The 7,879-nt window shown below is 32.7% G+C and overlaps 1 long non-coding RNA gene across 1 annotated transcript; it reads right to left on the bottom strand.

Moving 5' to 3' along the window:
* Positions 1-1,013: 1,013 nt before the first annotated feature.
* LOC134718830 (uncharacterized) lies at positions 1,014-3,522 on the bottom strand. The gene is made up of 2 exons (XR_010107458.1): positions 3,328-3,522; positions 1,014-2,487 (listed from the first exon to the last, which is right to left on the bottom strand). It is a non-coding gene; the product is annotated as an uncharacterized LOC134718830 (long non-coding RNA).
* Between the last annotated feature and the right edge of the window lie 4,357 nt (positions 3,523-7,879).

Genomic DNA, 7,879 nt, shown 5'->3' with positions numbered 1-7,879 from the left:
TCTCTACTAGGTTAACTAGTAAACTTACTGTCCATGAGATTACTAGGCCAGAAGTATATTTACTAGCCTACTTAGTAACTATACTAGGCCATCAAAGTAAACTTACTAGGCTACTTAGTAATTATACTAGGAGTCCCTAGTAATTTTGCTGACTGCTTGGTGACTTTACTAGTCTGAATAAGTATTTTTACTACCTTTTAGTAACATAACTAGGTCCTCCTAGTGGCATATACATGGTTAGACTAGTGATTCTACTAGCTTCAAGTAACCCTACAAACATTTCCTAGTAGGAATACCTCCTTCAGCTAGTAACTTTACTAGCTATAAGTACTTGTACCAGGTCATCCTCGTGTGGTTCTTTTTCGTACCTACATGTAGCAATGTTACTGAGTTGAGGATTCTTTTATGCATAGTTTCATAGCAGTGCAATTTCTAACAGCTTTTTTCTATTGTACTGGTACAAAGTTCAAAATGATAAATCCAATATTTTTAAGAACATGAAGAAGGGGGACTGCCATAAAAGGGGACTCACTCAAGTCATAGTTCAATTTTTCACTGTATTATCAATGAATTTTTCCCATGAAAGGGGCCTTAATCCATCACTCAGTAAAATCATCAGGAATCAGGAAGCTTCTAGGTAGGTATAATATGTGTTTGTGATCTTTCAATTCAAGAAACACAATGACAATAGCAATAATTGTAAAAGATAAATATACAACAATGACCTGAAAAGACTAGCAAAAACTTCGCAATAGGTCAGAATATCCTCAATATGAATTGACTTATAATGTATACTTTGGTTGGTAATGAATGCAGATAAAAATTTGTTGCATAAGTAGTGAAAATTGACCTTCAATGTCAATAAAGACAAAACTATTTCTTTTCACTCCTTGTTCTTGCTGTTTTGTCTTTCATATATTCTCACTTAAATTTCGCCATGTTAGGCCTGAAAGCTTTACAGTTACCTTACTAAATTTGTCAGTGTGTGAGGTTCAGCATTATAATTTTTAAGATAAATCCTACATATTTTATTTACATAAGATGCACAATACATTTGAGTAGACTATACAACGTAGTTGTTTTCAATTATAGGAAAAGGTGTCCAACCAACAACATTACAAACAAATGGGTAACATGTTCTCAATTTACTTCAAAGTAACCATTTAAATTCACGTTTCAAAACCATTAATAAGCTGTTCCCTAATCAATATTAACAATATTTCATACATGTATTTAGAATATTTAGTTTACAATTCTAAAGTTATTTCAATGAAAAAAATTTAAAACGTCAGTTTAATAAATTACAACCCATCTAGTTATTGTATGGGCCCCTGTTTAAAAAAATCCGCTCTCCCTGCAAAACCAAAATGAATAAACACTCATTCGAATATTTATTTAAAAAAAAAGAACAAAGTAAGACTTATCAGTTATTTTATGTCTTCCTACTTCAAAGTTTACATTTTAAAATACTTAGAAGTAAAAATAAAATTGTCAGGAAGTAAGTATACAGATTGTACCTAACAGTTTATAACTTTATAAAGCATGATCACCTATTATTTTTTAAAGCACTGTAAATTTTAGTTTGAGCAAACATATCCAACTCAATGTCACCCCTCTAGAGTACCAGGATCTAAATACATGTCACCCATCTCATATAGCACTAGGATCTAAATTATTTTCACCGTTTGCTCCTACATTGATATTATATATTATGAAACTTTGTTTTATCTTATTTTGACCTTAATAAACTTGAACAGGACTAGGTCAAAACTGATTTTATAGTCTTAATCTATTGAATTATAATATTGGCTTGTAATACTTTTTAGATGAATGAATAAGTTGACACAAAAGTTTGTTAACATTTTCAAGGAACTGGCATGTTTACAGATATCACTTTCTCAAAATTGTTTATAGTATACATGTATGTCATATATCACAACAAAAACAAATAATCATACTTGTACTGAAACATCAATAGATATAAATATAAATGTTCATTATATAAAAGTTTTCATGCTATATGTATCTGCATTGTTACATCGAAGGTCCCAATTCTGGTGTGAACTTGATGGGAGAGCGGACTCCTATTGACCGCCTTGGTGAGCTGTTTTAAAGCTCTCAACTGACTTGGCTCACACTACGTCTTCTTTCAATGAATCACAGTTTTGAAGAAGAATAAGTTTTTAAATTACTCGTTTTCACAGTTTGTTGTTTCAATAGCCTTAACCAAATTTGTAAATAATCACGTTCAAAGTCTGCAAAGCATGTCGGCTTGATGTTCCTTTTAGTAAAGATTGCTTGTTACATTGTACCAATAATTTGTCAGGTTTGGATAGCTGGGACCATACCCTCAACCACTTTGTACGGTAATACTAGTCTTTGGCTTGTTCTTGTGAATTGTAGGTTTTTCAAGTTCCAGTAAGTGTTGCATGTTGGTGGTCGATCATTCTTATCTAAATTTATCATCCCCTGTGATTTTTTCAGAGCCTGAAATTATACAAAAATCCATATTAAAACTGCATGTAGTGTTGTTTATTAATTAATATAGATTACCTATAACTCTACTGTCAATTTCTACTAATACATTGTATTTAAAAAAAACTATATTTCACTTTGTTTCTTATGTGTGATAGGCGAGTCATCATGTCAGACATATAGAGATACACACACTGTATGTGCTTTTTTTTTTAAAGCTTTTTAATGCAATTGCATACAAGTATTTAAAGTAAAACATTAACGAGTCAGTGGCTGACCCAGGAATTTTCATAAGTGGGGGCCCACTGACTGACCTAAGAAGGGGCCCGCTCCAGTGAGTCCCTATAAAAGCAACCAAATGTTTTCCCAAAAAGGGGGAGGGGTGCCACCCCTCCCCTAAATCTGCCTCTGCGAGTTTAGTATGTTTGCATTAATAATAAATCTACAACTATACTGCTATACAGAGAGTTAAAATACTGGCAAAAAAAATAATTGTCCCAGAGCCATGTTAAACTTCAAAATATACTTTTATAAATATTTTTATATTTAATTAAAAAAAACAGTTAAGGCATCACCCTTTCTAATCCAGTGTTGGTAAATTATCCAAAAAAAATTAGTAAATTAAGAAAAATTGTATTAGCAGCTGCCTTTCTTTCTACATTCATCTTGAAGCTAAGAGACGGTAAGCTTTTTAGAAAAGCTATAACTTGTTTGAAATTAGAATGCATTTGTGCACTAGAGTCAAGATGCAAGTGTACACCTACATGGTGCATGTATGTCATCAAGTACATTCTGTAGTGCTTTCAATTGTTTCTCAATTTCATATTTGATGTGAAAATATTGAAGATATACCATGTATTGACTGTGTTTATAGTTTTGGCAGTTTCATTTTCTCACTACATGGGCGCAGCCATATCATATTCATAACGAGGCGCACTTTAATTATATAATCATAAAACGTTTCGGATTGAAGTTACGGTTTTCTGTGGTGAAATAGAAGGATTATTAATGGGGGGTCATTAATTAGTTTTCGTATTAAAAAAAGAAGAAAATGTGTTAAAATTATAATAACGAAATCTGCATCTTGTAAATCTTAACTTAAATAGATAAAGTTTGTTCCACGTGTCACAATGTTAACCGCTTGACCTTTCCTGTAGTACATTTTATTTACGTGAAAGGCGAAATGATGTGGTTCTTTTTTTGTGTAAACAAGTTGAGCCGATAAAATAAAACACAACTTAGTTAAAATACTTACAGCTTTTCAATGAATCAGGCCAAAAATCACCCAGGTTCTTTAATCGAGTGATAGCGGCCATCACTTCATGTACAACAGAACTGACTTGGCCACGCGAATATGATATCGTCCGGCGGGAAATCCTGTTATCAGTTGCACAGCTGGTTCCTGGTAATACGAGGCATCCACGATAGTAAACATACTAGTCTAATTAGTTGTTTGATAATCTACTAGGGACTTTTAATGAAGTACTAGCCAAACTAGTAATAGTTACTAGGTATTTTTTTCAGTGAAACAGCAAAAGGTTAAGACAGACAAAATATGTGCACCGCCAACTAACATTCAAAATAATTCGAATACATGTCAATAGGCATTTGTAGTACATATAGTAACACACCTTCTCAATGTAAAAAGTCAATCTTAAAATTGGTTTGTTGAGTGGAATCATCAAACAATTCTTATACCAAATGTGAGGCAGATAAACAAAATAAATGGCTTAGCCTTTGTGGTATAATTTCAAAGAGATACATAAACCACTCCATGAGTTATTGTCTGTAAACTAGAAGAATGCTTATTTGTGCCTTTTTTACCACTAACTCCTAAATGTTTGGACCATAACCCACAAAATTAGTCACAACATTTGTTTTGTGTCATAAATTTTGTGTTTAAATTTCATAGATTTCTATTTACTTATACTAAAGTTATTGTGCGAAAACCAACGAATACCACATCTACGTGATACCAATATACAACAGCAGTCATATAAAAAGGACACACTTAGTTAAAAAAAAATATGCCCCAGACATTTTTCTGCTGTTGAAGCAAAGTTGATAATAGTTATCAAAGGTACCAGGATTATAATTTAGTACGCCAGACGCGCGTTTCGTCTACATAAGACTCATCAGTGACGCTCATATCAAAATATTTATAAAGCCAAACAATTAAGTTGAAGAGCATTGATGATCCAAAATTCCAAAAAGTTGTGCCAAATACGGCTAAGGAAATCTATGCCTGGAATAAATGTTAAAAAGACCATTTTAATTAACTTTTCTCATAATTTGCATACCTGGACCTATACCAGTTGTTTTTCCAAACTCTTAGTCCTCCATTTTCAAACACAAAGTTGTTGTATGATGTTATAAAAAAGAAGATGTCAGGTATAGCCAGGTATAGAAGCTGGATTCTTCATCGTAGTGTCTCTGGTGTGGATATTCACAACTTTAATATGACATTTAACATTTTTTTTAGTTCTGTCAATGGCCTGAAATAAACAAGACAAATTATCTTACATTTGTATTTATCAATAATAAAAATCTGTTTCAATCAATAGAAAAGTCCGTGCTTTCTACAAGGGCAACCATCTTTCTAATGATATGGTTTGGCGAATTTAAATATAATATCAAACAGGAAAGCTATGATAGACTTTTCACTTAAGTGTCAGACTAAAATTCTTTCTTTTGTCTAGAGTAATGTCTCAGATTAAATTATCTATTGTATTACTGATAAATCATTAAGTATTGGTTTCTATAACCATAAATTATATGAACTTTAACACCACTCTTTCATAGATACAAATATCAGATTTGAAGTATGGCTGGACTTATAATATAATGTTAAAAAATGGGATGCAAAGCTTTTACATTATATTCACCTGTTACCTATTCCCTTATCTGTACGTTCCGCATCTGACAGGCGCACCAACAAACGATGTATTCAGTATAAATATGCTATATACACGGGTCATAATCTCAGGATTGACCCTTCTAAATTGTTACGTATTGTAGTATTTTAATCAGTAAGACTTTCTATGATAACAATACGAATACTAAAAATCTGGACTAAAAATAAGGCGTGTAGGTACAGTTTTCAATTTGTTAGCGGACATGACGTAAAACAGCGAATCAAAAAAATCAACTTTATTTAAAACTAATATAGGACAATGCTGTTGATTAAAAAATACTCCATTTCAGGACCTTTTGTTTTCCAAATAATTAATATTAGTAATACCAATAATTGAAAAGTTCGGGTTCAAACAGAAAGATTTGAAAGCAGAGAAAACTGTGTATCTTATAATCGGCACGACATTATCAGATGACAATACTAATACTAAAATAAGACTTGCGCATAGTTATATACTTTAATTCAGTCACGGGTGTGTTCTAGTAATATATATTTTTATTTAAATAAATGAAATGGAGAATTCCCAAGGGTGACTGGGGTATAGAAATATGGTCACTTGGTGTTTTCCCGACCGGCAGTAAAACACTTGCCGAATTGGGGCGTCCGTTTGGCTGTGCGGGATGTATCAGGTTCGTAGTCACGTCCGGTAAGAAGGGGGGCGTTAAATCCGATGCCTCAGAAAATGGCATGTGGTATTTTAGGGAAATGCCAAACAAAATTTATGGATTATCTACCGGAAGGTTAAGACCATTGTACATCCGAAAATACAAAAAAAAAAAGAGACTTTGACTTGTCCATCAAACAACATTGTCCTAGGGCGAATGATGGGCCACTAGGCAAGCAAAAGACAATATCGCCAAATATCAACACATCAACAATAAATACAAATCTTATGATGAAAAATTACAATACAATGGAATGGCTGGGTTGGAAAAATGAAGAAGACAAAATTCAAATTATGGCAAGAGTCCCAAATACTAAAAGAAAAAGAAATATCAGATGAAATTAAACTTATTAACGAGAGAAGAGCAACACTTCAGCAAAGAATTGATGAGAAAGAAGCTAAATGTATAAACATTAATCAAGAGTGCAAAGAATTATTAAATGAAAAAGATGAAATGGGAGGTAAATGGAAAAGTGAACTAGAAATGACATCATATATTGATAATTTGTAATTTAAGAAAGATAAAATCAGTGCAATTAAAAATCAAATCATGTAAAGGAAAGATGTACAGTATGCAATCATTAACTGACAAATCTCTATTTAGGAGTAATTTGGACATTTATTCTTTAAAGCAAAATTTGATAAATTTAATTCAACTTGAAAACACCCAAAATGTACCAGTTCCAAAGGAAATCACTGAAAATGACAATGAGCGTTCACATGAGCAGGACATTCCACTATTTTTACCAGCTTCAACATCAGCACCTCTTCATTCACCATCAATAGCGTTTTCATCAACCATTCATGAGTCACTATCAACTGAAACATGTTAAGAACCCATGCAACAACTCTTTGATGGGTCCGTAGGTGGCCTGTTGCAAGGGAAAATTTCCGTCCCTATCCAATATACCCTCATTTTCCTGTGGCAGTTCAAATTTCCCCGACCATCATCCCGAATAGCCTCTATTATGATGACCACACCTACCTATTGTATTTCTTGTAAACTTGTTCTCGTCCAGAATTTGCATGAAATATTTGCCACTGGACGTTAAGCATCAATCAATCAATTCATGTTATTATGCCGGTACAAACAGACGTTGACGATCCTGTCAAATCGTTTTCGAAAGTCTTTACAGGCTTGGGATGTCTAGAAAAAACCTTCCAAATCAAAATAGACTCAGGCGTCAATCCTGTAATAAAACCGCCGAGAAAGATACCCGCCACGCTTCGAGAAAAGCTTAAAGGAACATTAAAAGAAATGGAAAACAAAGAAGTAATCGGAAAGGTCGACGAACCGTCAGACTGGGTGAATTCGTTGATTGTTGTAGAAATACCGAAAACAGGAATGTTGATAATTTTTTAAGATCCAATAAATTTGAATAAAGCGATAAAAAGAGAACATTTTGCGCTACCAACAATAGAGGACATAACCACACGACTGACAGGTGCTAAATATCTTTTGAAAAAACAATGTTTCATGGAAATTATCTTTATTTCCTGAATTTTAATATATTCATGTACTTCTATACATAATATAAACAAGATAAAATAGTCAGTGTCAACTGGTCTCTTGACACAATTACGGAGAATATACATATTCAGGTTTAACTGTTTTCATCATCTTGATGACAGATATTAAAGGAAGTATTTAAAATCCAATTGTTTGGTTCATTTTTACTCAAGTATTTCAAATGATCTTCATGAAACGTAATACTTTTTGTTTGTTCAAATTTGTGAATTTTGTACGTAACGTTAGTATTTTTAGAATGAATACCATCGATGGTTTCCAATTTGATTTCATGTAGAATATCAGATAATACAGGTGT

This window comes from Mytilus trossulus, chromosome 5 (assembly GCF_036588685.1).
Source record: "Mytilus trossulus isolate FHL-02 chromosome 5, PNRI_Mtr1.1.1.hap1, whole genome shotgun sequence".
NCBI lineage: Eukaryota > Metazoa > Mollusca > Bivalvia > Mytilida > Mytilidae > Mytilus > Mytilus trossulus.
Note: the sequence above shows the minus strand (reverse complement) of the source record. Positions and strands in the feature narration are given on the sequence as shown.